The following is a 17,085-nucleotide window of genomic DNA, read 5'->3' on the forward strand; positions in this document are numbered from 1 at the left end:
CATTTCAGGGTCTCCGATGATGCGTCCATAATGCGCGCGCGCTGGCTGCGTTTTGAGGCTAGTGCAAGACGGCGGGGCTTGGATTTAAACATGTAAACAATTTCATCATAGATTGCTTTCAGGAGCTTCTGGGAAATGGAGTTGCTTTAATTTATTTAGAGAGTGAACAAACTTATGAAACAGAGAAGTATCGTCATGTAATCCATTGATTTCAACAATGTAACTGTATTCTAAATACCAACTATTTAACTTGTAACTGTATCGGAATACAGTTACTCATAATTTGTATTCTGAATACGTAATGCCGGTACATGTATTCCGTTACTCCCCAACACTGGTGACAATATATCGTCCAAAATGCTTGATTGCATTGCATTCTCCACATTTTTAGCTAAATTTTCATGTACCACATCAGCATTTTTGTTCAGTGAATCTTTTCGAAATTGCTTTACAATTACCGTCGGGCCTATTGCCTGGCTTGCCTCAGCTTCGGTCACATCCTTTTACAATTTTATCATTGTAATAAAAAACGCAATTTGCCACATAATTTCAGCATGCTCCTGCCCTACTAATTAATGCCTATTGTACTTTATGTTTTGCAAAAAGAAAGAAATCCTTGATAAAATAACAAGTCATTCACATTATAGGCTACTTTACACACTGTTGTCAGGTTGACTGACAAGCCTGTTCTGAAGACTCCCATTAATTTTGACTGCACGAGCGCGTCTTTTTCAGACAGACATCGCAATTCATTTTATAGCAGGCCATCGGACAAATATGACGCCTCGATATTAAAGAAACTCCGACTCCATTCATTCTGAAAGTCCACCGCACAACAGTGCAACGTGCATGTTCAAATTTTTAGTAACAACCGACAAACTTGCTTGCTTGCCTTACACAAAGTTTTCTTGCTTGCTTGCCTTACACAAAGACTATTTTTCTTACCTTCTTTTTCCGCTGTGGATGTTATTGAGTTTGTATAAGTTTTAGCTCTTACGTTCTGAACATCTCGCACTGCCATCGCCCGATGTCATTTCTGAGTCATATCACTCTCTGTCTCTCTTTTAAATGCCTATTCCCTGAATGGTATAGGCTACAATTATGTGTTTTATATATAGGCTAATATCTAAACAAAATAACCCAGGCAGTCTCATCTAGGATATAACACAGGTTGAAGTCAACGTCAAGTTGGTTCTATTTAGGGAGGTGAATGTGTGTAAACATCTGTAGATGACTCAGAAATTACATCGGAAGACATGCGAGGAGTGAATAGTGGTAAGAGGCAAGCCGAAGTCTGCTGACAAGGGCCCGACGGTAATTGTAAAGCAATTTCGAAAAGATTCACTGAACAAAAATGCTGATGTGGTACATGAAAATGTAGCTAAAAATGTGGAGAATGCAATGCAATCAAGCATTTTGGACGATATATTGTCACAAGCTGGCAGAATAGGCAACAGGCCGATGTGCGTTTTATTTGGAGACTGTTTTGCGCGACAGAGACTGAGTTTGCTGCTGATATTCTGGGGATAGGCCTAGCCAATGTAGCCTACGACTGTACGGTTTTGAAAATTGGTCAACAAACTTTGGTGCTGATGGATGGCTGATGGATGATAAGTTTTGCTATGCAGTTATGGTTGAAATAATAGCCCATCAGCGCATCTCTAGTGTGTGTGCCTCTCTCTAGCTCAGAGGGGAGGGAGAGGCTGAGGGTCGATCCAGCATGGATTCTAAACTCTGTGGTGGATAGGATCTACAATTAGGTGTTAATAATTTTACCACGCTAGGTCGAAGTACTCCCAAGTGCTATTGCGCCACACATTGTAGTTCTCCTGTTTATTCGCTTGGAAAATCGCCACGTTTCATGTTGTGTGACGTACACATTTTTTATCAACTACTCGTGCAACTGTATTTAAGTAGGGAAAATGTGGAGGTGTTTGATTACTGCTATGTTCCTCTCTCTACGGCCACGGCAGAGCCCGCTAGCATAGCAACATGCTAACACATTCACGCTGCACGACAGAGCGTTTGAGTGCACCTACCGGCGCTGGAGAGGTATGACTCAACTTGTGAAAGTTAAGTTAAGAACATATATTACTACTGATTTTGGGTGGCGTGTTTCTTTAAGTGATACTACGATTGCAGTTATGTGATATATTTGTCAAACTAGGCTTTCAGCTCAGATCTGTGCGCGTTCTCGGTGTTGGGATGACATTGGCCAATCGTGAAACGTGGAGACGCACAAGACCGCCTCTATTTAAAAACAATTACTTCCGCATTCATGATCGATAGCTTAATCTACACTGCGGTATTTTTTTGTGTCTAACCTATAACATCAAATAAATCAATTGTCATTAGTTGTTGTATGGTATGCACGTCCATAGTGGGATATTTGCACGCACAGCACTATTAAAGCACATTCGAGATTCAAAATGTTAGTAGAGGCGGAGTCCATGAGCCACAGGCCCAAAAAGGGGCGTGTCACTACCACTTGGGGGGGCAAATTCTCACTATATTTTTCTGAAAGCTACATATCTCTGGTGTATAAAATGGTATGATAGCAAGTTGGGTCTTGTAGCTTTGTGGCTGTACAGGCCTTCAAAGTTGACCTCTGATTTGAAAAAAAGGAAATTCCGCCTATTGGCTTTTTTTGTTAAAACACTCATAAGAGCCCAGAAAATAATCCAAACCTCATTATTACTGATGCATATGTGGTGTTTGATGTTGGCATACATATTTTGAATCATTATGTGATTTTGCCCTTCATTTTGGTTGATAAAATTCAAGATTTATGTGTAATAATGTGAAAATCTACGTTTTCAGAGACACGTGTTGCAGCACTAATTGAAATGCCCACTACCTCATTAATCAATGTATTCTACCTTCCTACCTCCCAGCAGAGACTTGAAATACAAATTATTACATAGGTCTGCATTGCTATTCTATTTACTATTTGTAAATGTACAATGTATAAGCTGCAGCTAATAAGTATAAGTATATATACTTTTTTGATCCCGTGAGGGAAATTTGGTCTCTGCATTTAACCCAATCGGTGAATTAGTGAAACACAAACAGCACACAGTGAACACACAGTGAGGTGAAGCACACACTAATCCCGGCGCAGTGAGCTGCCTGCTACAACGGCGGCGCTCGGGGAGCAGTGAGGGGTTAGGTGCCTTGCTCAAGGGCACTTTAGCCGCGGCCTGCTGGTCGGGGCTCGAACCGGCAACCCCCCAGTTACAAGTCCAGAGTGCTAACCAGTGGGCCACGGCTGCCCAATAATAATAGTTTGGAAATTACGGTAATTGCATCACAGGTGCTAAAATGATCTACATTATACATTTCAGTTGTACTTTTGACTAGTAAGAATGTGGGAATGAGATGTAGATGAACTGGTTGGTGAAAATATTCATACTTTACGCATTGTTATCATTACCGGTATATACAATTATTATTATTATTATTATTATCATACTTAAAATTGTCTTTCAGCTGATGTTAAAATCATTTCCATTGAAAAGAAATAATAACTATTTCCCAAGACTTGATCTACAGACATTTACAACAGTTTTAAAAATTCTACACAGTTAGATCTGATGAGACAGAAACTGAAATTGGATCAATCCATTTTCAGAGGAACATGAGTTAATTTGCATATCTACAGCAGGCAAAGCAACACAAGAGGTTAGGGATGATCTGATTCAGGCTCATACTACAGGCAAAGACACAAGTTCAAGACATAGAGGCTGGAGTCAGATACACCTAAGCACAAATTCCATGATACATTGACAAAGCAAAATTTAAAGACATTTACGAGCATGAGTCAAAAAAGAAAACACAGGAACATGGCAAGACCATCATGTTAAAGACTGGACATGAGAGAAGTCTTTTGTCACCCTCTTGGACCTTAACCATGGTCATTGACGACACCTGAGGGGACCCCAAGGAAAACCTCTAAAGCAGCACTTGCAAAGCATTTGCAGAAACTTGCATCACTATCAGATAATCTCAGATGAATATAATACAGCAACAATCATTGATGGAATGTCTCTGGTCCAGAAGGTCCATAACAATGTCTCAACTTTTGCAGACATTGCTGCTGCTATTCATAGCATGATCCGTAAAGAGGAAAGCAGAGGCAGATATTTGTTTTAGATTAAATTAGATTAGATTTAACTTTATTGTCATTGTGCAGAGAACAAACACAGAGACAACGAAATGCAGTTTGTGTCTAACCCGAAGTGCAAAAAAGCAGAAAAGTGCAATGTGATATACACAGTACAGGCAGGTGGTGCATAGACAGGACAAGAAATATAGTGCAGTGTAGACAGTAGTATACAGTTGTTTTGCAGAAGGTGGTTTAGAGTAGCATAAATTAAATATAAATATGTGCAGTGTATTAGCAGTTGCCTTATAACAGCAGAATAAATATGGCTATGTAATATGAACAATGTAGGAACAACATGGTATGTGCAATGTAGTGGCGGTACCATTATAGTAGTAGTAAGAACAATATAGATATGCAGTGTATTAACAGAATATATTACAGAGAAACTGAATAAATATGGATATTTAGTATGAACCATATAGACAGATATGTACAGTATGTACAACTATGTGCAGTGTACCATTTTAGTGCAGAGACAGTAACATTATAATAGTATTAAGAATAAGTGTATGTGCAGTATGAAGAGCAGTAGAATATGGCTATGTATAAGTGTAATTATAGTATGTACATTTGTAAATAAATAGACACTATGGATGGGATAGGGTAGTGCAGTTGTGGGGGGGGAGCTAGGGGATGTCTGCCTCCTTGTCTCTGTCAAGGTTGCCATGGTCTTGGCCACCTTAACAGGCACAGGCAAGGAGGCATCAGGCAGGGGCGGGGGGTGATGGGGGCTTAGTTGGTTGGTTGTCACCGGGGTGCAGAGCTAGAGTCCGGTAGGGTGACAGCCGCAGGAAAGAAGCTTCCTCTGAGCCTGCTGGTTCGGATGTGGAGACACCTGTAACGCCTCCCTGAGGGAAGTGGGGTGAACAGTCTGTGGCTGGGGTGAGAACAGTCTTTGATGATGCGCGCCGTACGCAAGCATCGCTTGCCCTGGATGGCGGGAAGTGAGGAACCGGTGATGCGTTGGGCATTTTTCACCACCCTCTGCAGTGCTTTCCAGTCGTGGGCAGAGCAGTTGCCATACCAAACTGTAACACAGTTGGTGAGGATGCTCTCGATGTTGCAGCGGTAGACGTTCACCAGGATCTAAGTAGACAGATGGACCTCAGAAAGAAGAGACGCTGGGGAGCCTTTTTGATCAGGGTAGAGGTATTGATGGTCCATGAGAGGTCCTCAGAGATGTGGACAACCAGAAACTTGAAGCTGGTGACACGCTCCACCTCAGTCCTGTTGATGAGAATGGGTGTGTGTGTAGTCCTGAAGTCCACAATGAGCTCTTTGGTCTTCTTGGTGTTGAGAGCCAGGTTGTTATCAGTACACCACGATGTTAGGTGCTGGACCTCCTCCCTGTAGGCCGTCTCATTGCTGTTGCTGATGAGCCCAATCACCGAAGTGTCATCTGCAAACGTGCAAATTTGACAATGGTGTTAGAGCCATGTACAGGTGTGCAGTCGTAGATGAAGAGGGAGTAGAGGAGAGGGCTCAGCACACATCCCTGTGGTACACCGGTGTTCAGGGTGATGGTTGAGGAGGTGCGGTTATCTAACCTAACAGACTGAGGTCTGTTGGTTAGGAAGTCCAGAATCCAGTTACAGAGGGAGGTATTGATGCCCAGTTCACTAAGTTTGGTGATTAGTTTGGAGTGGATGATGGTGTTGAACGCTGAGCTGAAGTCAATGAACAGCATTCTTACATAGGTGTTGCTATTGTCAAGGTGGGACAGGGCAGAGTGAAGTGCCATAGAGATGGCATCCTCTGTGCTCCTGTTCTGACGATGATGAATTCAATGAATAGATTAAAGATCCTTTGTACTCGTTTCAGCTACAATTGTTTAAAAACATTTGTACTGCAGACCTATGTATGTCATCATTTAACATTAATTTTAACTTGCAATTGAAAGTAAGGAAGGTAGAATAGTAATGATCAATCAGGTCTGCATTCAGGTACTGCCGTAACATGTTGCTCTGAAAACTCAAATTAGCTTATTTTTGCACATAAATCTTGAATTTTATCAACCCAAATGAAGAGCAAAATCACATAATGATTCAAAATATGTATGCCAACATCAAACACCACATATGCATCAGTAAAAATAAGGTTTGGATTATTTTCTGGGCTCTTATGAGTGGTTTAACAAAAAAAGCCAATAGGCGGAATTTCCTTTTTTTCAAATCAGAGGTCAACTTTGAAGGCCTGTACAGCCACAAAGCTACAAGACCCAACTTGCTATCATACCATTTTATACTCCAGAGATATGTAGCTTTCAGAAAAATATAGTGAGAATTTGCCCCCCCCAAGTGGTAGTGACGACCCCCTGTGGCTCATGGACTAATGGTGATATAGCGACACTAAAACAGATCCACTTTCATGTCACAGCATAGCCTGGCTTTGAGCGCAACATACCTCGCTAACTCACTAATCGAGATTCGTAGTACACCCCACTGGTTAGTACTTGGATGGGAGACCTCCTTGGAAAACTAGGTTGCTGCTGGAAGTGGTGTTGGTGGGTGGCCAGTAGGTGGCACTCTTCCCTCTGGCCAAAAAAGATCGATCCCAATGCCCCAGTGCTGTGACGGGGACACTGCACTGTAGGAGATGCCGTCCTTCGGATGAGACGTTAAACCGAGGTCCTGACTCACTGTGGTCATTAAGGCGAGACACGCCTTAGATAATGCCTAATTTGCATATGTAAACATTAAATTACAGAAAACTTGTAATACATTTTTTCTCATATTAATGTAAGTAATCAACTGGGGAAGTTTCATAGTGATATCTGCTTGTTAACAATTTTACCCTATTCACCTGTAGTGTCTCGCCTTAAAGATCCCATGGCACTTAGGCTACATTTATACATGGCCGGCTATTTTCATAAACGGACATTTCACCCTCTCCGTTTTCAAAAATAACATCATGCACACCTGTCAGTTTTCAGAGAAGTTTCCCCGTGTATATATGCCGTCAAGAGCATGCCAAACCTGTCGGTGGCAGTGTAAGGAGAAGCTCAATCCCACATTAGCCAATCAGAATCCCGAAATTAGCAACAACAGAAACAAATCACTTCCTATTTCTCTTTTGAATGATATTTGCCAATGCAAACAGGCCTAAAGCGTTTGCACAAACGTAAAAATGTGTACCACCTTAATAGCATCCATAATCAGTAGCCAAACAAACTGTAAACATAGGGCACTCACATGACATTAAGCATTTTCTGGCACGTAATGTGACGTTTGAGAACCTAAAACCCCGTTTCTCCCAGTTGACACGACAACACATAACCGGCGTTATCATAAATCTCCACTTTGGCCGGAGTTTTTAGAAATAATCGTTTTCTGTGATTAAAAACGGGGTTTTCGTGTAAATGAGAGGCCAAACCGCAGGGAAATATCTGCGTCTTCCCTTCGTGTAAACGGGGCCTTATTGTAAAGAGTAGAGGGTTCCCCGGTGTCCTGGCTAAATTCCCAACCTGGCTCAATCAATCTGGCCCCCTGATCATCCCCCACTGTAATTGGCTCATTCACTCCCTCACTCTCCACCTCAAGCTGGTGTGTGGTGAGCGTTCTGGCGCATAATGGCTGCCGTGCATCACCCAGGTGGGTGCTACACATTGGTGGTGGTTACTAGTGAGGTCGCCCCATCCATGTGTTGTAAAGCGACCTTGGGTACCATGAAAGGCGCTATATAAGTCCAAGGTATTATTATTATTATTATCGAAGCCGGAGACAGGATATAAAAGGTTATAGAAATATAAACAATTTATTCAGAGACACATCAAATCGTAACAACATTCGGTCAGACAATGTAGCACACACAGCAACAAGCTCCCAAACAATTACAACACGTAGACCTACTGCAATAAGGTTCCCTCTAGTGCCCGATGGGCCTCACCATAATATAATCCACCCGCACACCGATATGATGCACACAACGCAGTAAGCTTTGAAACTATGAAACGGGAGACATAAACAGTGGCGTACACGATGCTCAGCTTCTCACGCTATGTACGCTAGGCCTAGCTCACACCGTTCGCGATAAACACCACAGCTCTCTGCATAAACTTGGACCTCAACAAACACTCAAAACTTCGGCAAACATTAAGCTGGACGAAGATGGCAAGGGGCCTGTGCAAACACAATCATCTGCTCTCCCACCTGCTTACCTTGAACTGCTTGAATTTCCCCTGGGGATCAATAAAGTATCTATCTATCTATCTATCTATCTACCTAACGGGGCTATATCCAGGTGCACTGCAATCAATGAGATTCCCCCTACGTCACTACAAGCGACACACCTCCCAACGTCATTCCCGGGGATACCCCTTGACACTACACTACGTTTTTGTGCACACAATTTAATTTCTTCGAGCCCACGTTTTAATTATTCGTGGGTGCGTTTTAGTAGATCGAGATCTCGAATATACTATAACGTGCTCATGTTTACATGTGTCAAGACAATATTGAGTGCACGTTTTACAAATTGTGGCCACGTTTAAGTAGATCGTGCACACAATGTTCTATAACCATGTTCACAAATTGTGCTCTCGTTTTAATAAATCGTGCCCTCGTTTTAGTAAATCGTGCGCTCGTTTTAGTAAATAGTGCATTCGTTTAATAAATTGTGCCCTCGTTTTACTATGTTTAAAATGAGAGCTCAATTTAGTAAAATGAGTGCACACTATAGTAAAACGAGAGCACAATATAGTAAATTGTACACACGATTTAGTAAACCGAGCACACAATTTAGTAAAACAAGCGTACAATTTAGTAAAACGAGTGCACAATATAGTAAAACGAGAGCACAATTTAGTAAAACGAGCGCACAATGTAGTAAAACGAGCGCACATTCTCAACATGCAAAACATTTTGCGATGACACCTCTAGGGCTCAGTAGGAATCAAATCAAAGAATGTATAGAAATGATATTAGTTACTACCAGCATCTGTACAGCCTAGGTGCTTTAAAGCAGAAATAAATTTTCAGAGTCTATGCTCTTAAACCGGAGCATTGAAGGAAATAATTCTGTATTCATATTTTATGTGAACAGTTTAATGATTCAAGTCTTTATGACTTGAATACTGTGTAGTTCTTATGGTCATTTGTGATTTTGTACCCATGTGTACCCTGTGTGTGTGTCTTTGGTCTGTATGCAAGCATCCTTTGTTTATCCTTGAATTCCGTAAAAGCCTGTCTAGATGCCTTTTGTTCTTCAGATAGGTGTGAAATGTTAATGTTTATAGAACAGCATGTGTCCAGGCCTCTGAAGGACTTCCCAGGAAAGGGGGTAGTTTTAATTAAAAGACAATAGAAGCTGACCAGACCTGATGAAGGCTTAATCCTCATCCTCCCTTTCTATTGCATATTCAAACTGGGTTGGACCTAGAGGTCACTCCTTCTTTTGTTTGTAACATAAAGTTAGTATACGCCTCAGAGAAGAGAAATACTGAGAATCTGGTGGAAACCCATGATGGGGTGACCCAAACATGTACCTCTCCCTTGAGGGGCACTGGCCCCTCATTGAAAAGAATAAAGCCTGGATCCTGATCGTGCATCGTCCTGATTGAGTCTTAAGAGAAATATGGTAGTAAAAATATACTATCAGCATACAACAAAAACCAGTACATAACTTCCCTGATAGCACAGGGGCGTTGAATCCACGTTGAATCAACCTCCTCCGCTTCAAATAAACGTGGATTCAACGCCCCTTTGCTATCTGGGTTATTATCTTTAGCAAATGAATAGTGAATAGAGTAAAATAAACTAAGTAATCATGAGTCAAACTTAGTATTACAGAGGGGAAAAGGAAGTGTGTAAAGGAACAATCCTTTAGAGGAGCAATCATTTAGTGTGAAAGACAAAGGAAATAAAAGCAAACAACAAAGCCACTCTGTCATGGCAAAAATTCATAAAGCAATATTCAAAACATTATAAAAACAGGACCGTGATTGTAGATCACCAAAAAAATTAAATATGTGTTACCCATACATTGAAAGTGTACCCACAGGTAACATTACAGTAATTGACATTTATAAGAATTCCCTTTGGTACAAAGTGTTACCGTTGGAATTAAGTTTCCACATTCACACATGCTGGCCAGCACATACACTCACACATTTATTCATTCAGGACCCATGTTGACAACAGTGACAAGAACAGTGACAAGACAGGCAAGACAAGACAAACTCATCATGTTATGGCCACCTTACACCAAACAACTTTGACAAGATTTCGGAAAGATTCTTGAAAGATTGTAGTCTTTTAACTAATGCCCCCCATTCAAGCTTTACTCAAAAGACTCCAATCTTTCAATAATCTTTCCCAAATCTTGTCAAAGTTTGTTGGTGTAAGGAGGCCATTAGTTGCAACACATAACACTGAACATAGAAGACTCCATCTTTGCAGATGGGGCAAATATTACTTGAATCCTGATCATCCATCATAAGTCTCCATAATTTAAATAGTTGCATTATCAATCCAATTTCAAACTAGTTGTAATTTATCCAAATATAAATTTGTAATCTAAATTTCATACAAATTATTTCTAAATTTCAGGTTTCATACATCTGTTATGACCAGCAACACTCTTAAGCAATTTAATTTTCAGGTGAGAGATTCTTAGGCAAGCAGACCTCATTTTTGGTAGCCTTCCAGTGGAGAGTGGCCATTTCCCCGACTACCCCAGAATTTCAACCAGAATTCTGAATAGGTCCATAGGACCGGCTGCATTTTAGTCTTAAATGCATAGACCATTTCCAGAAACAAAACTGTTTCTAACATCGAAGCTTAGGTTCACAGAACCGATAGTATTTTCATACTTAGGGACCGTTCGTTATTTATAAACGGGGTCACCGGAGGAAAATAGGGGAGGGTCATGTCTTTTTATTCTATGTTGAGGGGAGGGTCACCTAACTTTTTTTTGTCTAGGAGGGAGGGTCACCCATCTTTTGTATTAATGAAAACAGCAAAAAATCAAAGTGGCTTGTTTGATTGTTGATTTCTGTCGCCATATAACGTTCTCTTTCGTTCCATAGCTCTGTCAACATTGAACAATGAAAATAAGGGAGATTTCCCGGGTTTCTCACGCAAAATACGGAAAATGTCAACATTCGTCCCCATTAACGTTGGAAGGGTTAGAGCAACAAAGTAGCCTACTTTATTCTCGCCTAACAGCCTATATCCATTTGGTCAACTTTATCCAGCCCTAAATTTAACTTTGGTTTACTTGTAGTTTACCGTGTAGCCTAACTTTAAACAGTGTGCATGCTTAACATAAAGCATACTTGTGCTTCATTCATCCACACATCCAGCTCCTAACGTTTTGACAAGCATTTCTACCAATTGACCTTGTTCCTTAGCCTGGTGTTACCATCCTACGTACTTCCGGCCAAAATTTGATTTAAGCCTCGCACGTAGTCTGGCCCAACAGACAGTATGCGGTTCGCGTACAACCGCGCCAATCAGCGAACAGTTGAGTGATGACGCGGAACTTGCCTGCCGAGTTGCTTGTTGTAGTCCAGCGAAGCTTGTAGTTCAACATTATAGCAACAATGGCGACGGAGGAAGAGACGCTAGAAGCTATCCGCGAAGTTGTCTCAACTCTCGAGGGCATCACGCAATTAAAGCAGGAACAATAGGCTTGTCTTGTCAATTTTATAAATGGCAAGGACGTCGTAAAACTCTCCTTCCAACTGGCTTTGGAAAAAAAGTTTGATTTATCAGATGGTGATTACTAAACCTAAACGCACAAGTGTACTACATGCATCACTACTTTTCATGTTTTCAAATAAACGTTTGCTGCTCGTTATTCTCCCCCCTACTCTCAAATTACCTTTACAAAATCAATGCGGCCTACTTAAGGAATGGAATGTTAGCTACTAGCCTACCGAGCGGGGCTCAAGGCGAGGCTGTGTGTCTTGACTTGAGCTAGCTGGTTACCAAGCGGGGCTTAAGGAAAGGCTGCTGTGATTGTGCTTGACTGGGACTAGCGGTTACCGAGCTGGGCTCAAGGTAAACCACTCCGTGTTTGTGTTTGACAGAGGCCTGTGGCTGAGCTGGGCTCCAGGCGAGGCTACCGTGCTTGTGGACAGTAACGTTAGCCAGTTACGGAGCATGGCTCAAGGTGAGGCTGCGTTGTTTTATGCCGAACAACTGTTAGTTTAACTGAGCAAGCTCCAGGTTAAATAACACGTAGGTCATCAGTACAATCCAACTTATCCAAGAGTGTAGTCTGAACAGCCCGTGTAGGACGAAGTAAAAGCTCCGTAGCACCGACGAAGTCACCGGGCTGCGTAGAACAACAATCGTCTGATAAGCGGCGAGAAAAGATAAGAGGAAAACTGGCGTGTGACAAGAGCTGATATAATCTCGGTGACATGACGCTTTTGGTATACAACTCTCGGTCTGTGGCTGGCGCAAGTTAGGGATATATCCACTACGAAGAGACTGCCCTGGCGGTCAGGTAGCCTACATACTAGCCAGCGGTCTGTTTACTACTGAGAGCAGAAGTGGGAAGCGTAAGAGCCTGAAGCGGAAGTGGTAAGCGTAATAGCCTGAACTCCGGCGCACAGCATACGTCATTACCAAACGTTGCTGATTGGTTAAGGGAACTCCAATGATTTTAAACCTCGAAATAAGCATCCGCCCATTACGGAGACGGATTCTTATTACTTTGTTCCAGACTGTATGACGAAGAGAATTCGTAGTCACAGGCGGTAAGGGCCAGGCTACTTGTTCCTGCCCATCTCTAGCTTTGCTGTCTCCATCCTTTCTGTTTTTGTTGTTTGCAAAAAAATATATAGTATTTATTGGTAACCAGCAACAAGTGCAATTTGTTAATCGCTATCATTCTCTCTCCTGCCAACAAAAATGTGTTACGTTCCAAGTAGCAGTGCGTAATTCTGCTTCATAAAGTTGAACAAATACATTTGGTCATATAAATAACCAGTTTATGGTCTACAGTGTAGTTGGTAAGTTATGGTAGGCCAACTTGGAGTGAATATACAGGGGGAATTATTTGTCTAGCTGAGTAGCCTGGCAGGTGCGCGGCACGTAGGCATAGCCTACGGCCGAATAGGCCTAGGTTAACATCACTCTGAGTTTGCATTCAAGCAAGCAAAACGATGATTTGAATACATCTGTTTCACTGGAAGGGCAAGGGGTAACAACAGGACAACACAGAGACAGGCCAGAATGCAGGACTAATGTTATGAGAGTATTACAGTAATGTGGGATATTCTACGAGAAAAAATTAAAACGGCAAGACAGCGGGGAAACGTTAAAATGATAAACCCTGAAAAAGTTGGCATGTTAGGTATTTTTCGGTCCCTGTGATTATTTGTGAAATTGTGCAAACGGCCTTTTCAAGTCATTTGAGAAGGAAGGAGTGTAGCAAGCTCCCAAATTGACGCTCGTCTGAGAAATTGAGTTTTGGATAATGTTCAGCTTCGGCAGCTTTACAATGACTGAGGAAGCCTAGAGACGAGTCCATAGCAACAAGTTCATGTGTTGAATTTGTTACCCAGTGTGCTTTGTTGAATGGTCTCAATGCTTAATTTTTTTATTTCATGTGAATACTTACTAGAGGAGTAACTTTTCAAGTAGGGTAATGCAGTTGCAGGAAGTGTGCATTTAGTTTCCATGCTTATTGTGTTTCCACAACAATGTTAGTGAGTAAATCTACTGAAATGGCCACCATCTTGGTGAAGTGTGATGTGTAAGATCAGAAAACAGAGGTTGATATTAGTATGGTATGTTACGGCCAGCTCGTTACCAGACCGAAACATAAAGAGGGACACAGACAACAAGCTTCTAAGCAAATAATAATTTATTAAATTAACGCAAAGCAACGTTACCAAATACAAGATGTCTAGGGGAAAATGAATGGGAGAAGTGACGTGCGTGTGTGGATGCAATGTACGTGTCAGTAGATTATGTGAGAGACTGAATGAGTAGACAAAGAAAAGGGAGAAGTAGAGAGATCTAGAATAAAGGAGAGTGAAAAGTGCCAGTGCAAGAGAAAGTCAAAATAGGTGCCTGCATGAAAGAAGAAAAGTGCCTAATGGGAAAGAGAGGACAGCCCCTAATATAGCAGCACCTGGTTACAGGTGCACCCAATTACCAATTAACCTCCCCAGGTCCAACCCCTCCCGTGCATTGACATGGGATGGCCTGAGGAGGGCACAGGGGGTCGTAACACCTCCTTCCCTAAAAGAGGTTTGCTGTAGGGAAACCTCCATACAAACAAAAATAAAGACCTCCCATGGTCTCAAACATCTTCCTACATCCTGGTACCTGGGGATGAAGGAAAGACAGGACAAGAGAAACCACTGAAGGTACACAGTACACTCAATAAGAGAAAACCAAACCAAAATCCTACCAAAGGAACACCATCTCACATGGAGACCTATCCAAGATGTCCAAAAATGAACTCAAACTAGAAGCATTACACCAATAACCATAATCATTGAAAACAAATTATAACACTAGCCATAAAAGTCTGGCCAATAACCTCTGGATACCCTAGTCTGGATCAGACATTGAGCAAAACTAGAGCTCCCATCCATAGGTGGCAGTAGGCAGCAGTCAGTCTGCACCACAGCATTGCCAACACCCACAGGACACGCATGTTGAATGGGTGACGCCAACCCAAAACGAACACCATGCACTATGGAGATGTAAAGAAAGGCACTTAAAAAGAAAACCACTAGTGAGGATAAATACACCATAAGACCACCCTTGGTCTGAGCAGTACCCTCACTTTTTACCAGAGACTTCCTAACCGAGAACTTACTCTCCACATTAGCGTTACCAACAGTCTCAGTGACGGCCAACGTGTTCTTCACCTGTCCTACAGGTGGAGCTGATGAGTCCTTTTTCTCAGTTTCAGGGGTGACAAAGGAGTCACTCAAGCTAACATCTACATCTGGGGGTGTTCCTGCCCTACCGGGAACTACAGTCACTGCCGAATGCCCAGTGCTTTGTTTCAGTGACATCTCAGGCACACACCCAGGTAGCAACACATTTTCAGTGTTTCCCCAAACCATACCACCTGCCAAATCATTGCCGAGAATGAGCGCAACCCCTGGCACAGGAAGTGAAGGCCGCACGCCAACCACAACCTTAGCAGTTGCCAACTTTGATGTTAGATGTATCTGATGGAGTGACACGGGAACAGAGGCATCAAAACCTCTGACCCAGACATGTGTTCCGGTGGCTGTATGGTCAGACAAGGGTAATACACTGTCCAACAGAAGGGACTGGGTAGCCCCTGTGTCTCTAAGGATACGGACAGTAACACTTCGCTCCTGATTAGGCAAAGACACAACCCCCACAGTAATGAAACCAGCATACCCAGTGTGAATGAACTCAGGATTACTCGGGGCTTTCCCAGGCATGAAAGAAGTAATCAGACCTATAGACTTTGTTTCTTTTCCCTTCCTACCAAGGGCAAGACACTCAGTCACTTTATGACCAGCCTTGTTACAGTAGAAACATTTGATGACCCTCTTTGTGACAGGGAAGCTCTCAGTTACAGGGGAACGGCTAGGACTACCAGGGGTTGAAGCTTGTGGGGAGCTAGGAGCTGTAGATTCCTCCTCCAATCTATTCCTCCTGCCCTGGTCCTTCCTACTGTGGCCGCTAACCTGAAGGGACCCAGGAAAACGCCTGTGTGTAAGGATGTACTTATCAGCCAAGACAGCAGCCTCATCTAGAGTTTTTACTTCCTGTTCGTTTAGGTACACAGCTACCGGCTCAGGGAGACAGTTCTTAAAGTCTTCTAAAAGAATGAGTTGCTTCAATTCTTCCCTGGACTCAGCTGCTTGAGCCATGCACCACCTATCGAACAGGCATGTTTTCTCTCTAGCGAACTCCACATAAGTCAGTTGTTCAGACTTCCTGGTGTTCCTGAACCGCTGTCTATAGGCTTCGGGAACTAGCTGATAGGCATGTAAAATGCTTGTTTTAACAACGTCATATTGGCTAGCTTGATCAAGACTGAGAGCAGTGATCACCTCTTGGGCCTTCCCTGTAAACACACATTGTAACATTAAAGGCCACACATCTCTTGGCCATTTCAGTGTGGTTGCAACACGCTCAAAGTGAGCGAAATATCTATCCACATCCTTCTCAATGAAGGGTGGGACTAGGCGAATATTTCTACTCACGTCAAATGCAGGCTGTTGAGGACTGAGAGATGTTGTGGAGCCAGAAGTAGGGTTAGTCATAGCCATTTCTAGCTCAAGCTTTTTGATGTTATACGCATGCTCACGCTCACGTTCCCGCTCCTCACAATCCATACGCTTTAGTTCTAGCTGTAGCTCCAATTTACGAAGCTCTAGAGTCCTGTGTACCTCAAGTTCTTTCTCCTTAAGTGCTCTCGCTTCCTGCTCAGACTTTGATTTTTTAAGCTGCAACGCTTTATCCTCTGAAGTCACCTCCTTCTCAAACACACCTTTGTTGGTAAGCTGATTTTTAATAGCAATATATAAAGTTTCCTTAACTTTCTTCTCTTGAGCAGTTATGAGCAACTCATAATGCTCTGCAACCTTCCAGAGTTCATCTTTTGTAAGCTGTGTAAGTAGTTCTTCAGATGGTTTGACATAAAACTCTTTAAGGGAAGAAGTCATGACTGAAAATGTCCAAACTAACTTAACCAGCAAAGGCAAACACTCAAAATCACAGCAACTCACAAACAGTAGATAGTGCAACCTATGCCCACTAGGTTAAAATGTCAGCAAAGCTACCTAGCTGCGCAATAGAACTAGCAATCTGAGGCACAACACAAACAAAAACACAAATACAGGCACAAAACACTAAAGCCCTCTCCTCACACAACAAGTAGCCTAATGAAATCAAGAGATGCACACAAGCAAGCTAACAGAAGCAACGTGGCCTGACTACTAACCAAGCACACAGAACGTTGCTCAG

This window comes from Alosa pseudoharengus, unplaced genomic scaffold (assembly GCF_046254945.1).
Source record: "Alosa pseudoharengus isolate Yale_2024_CS ecotype anadromous, Long Island Sound unplaced genomic scaffold, YU_APseudo_1.1 YU_APseudo_1.1_scf_2, whole genome shotgun sequence".
In the NCBI taxonomy this organism is placed as follows: domain Eukaryota; kingdom Metazoa; phylum Chordata; class Actinopteri; order Clupeiformes; family Clupeidae; genus Alosa; species Alosa pseudoharengus.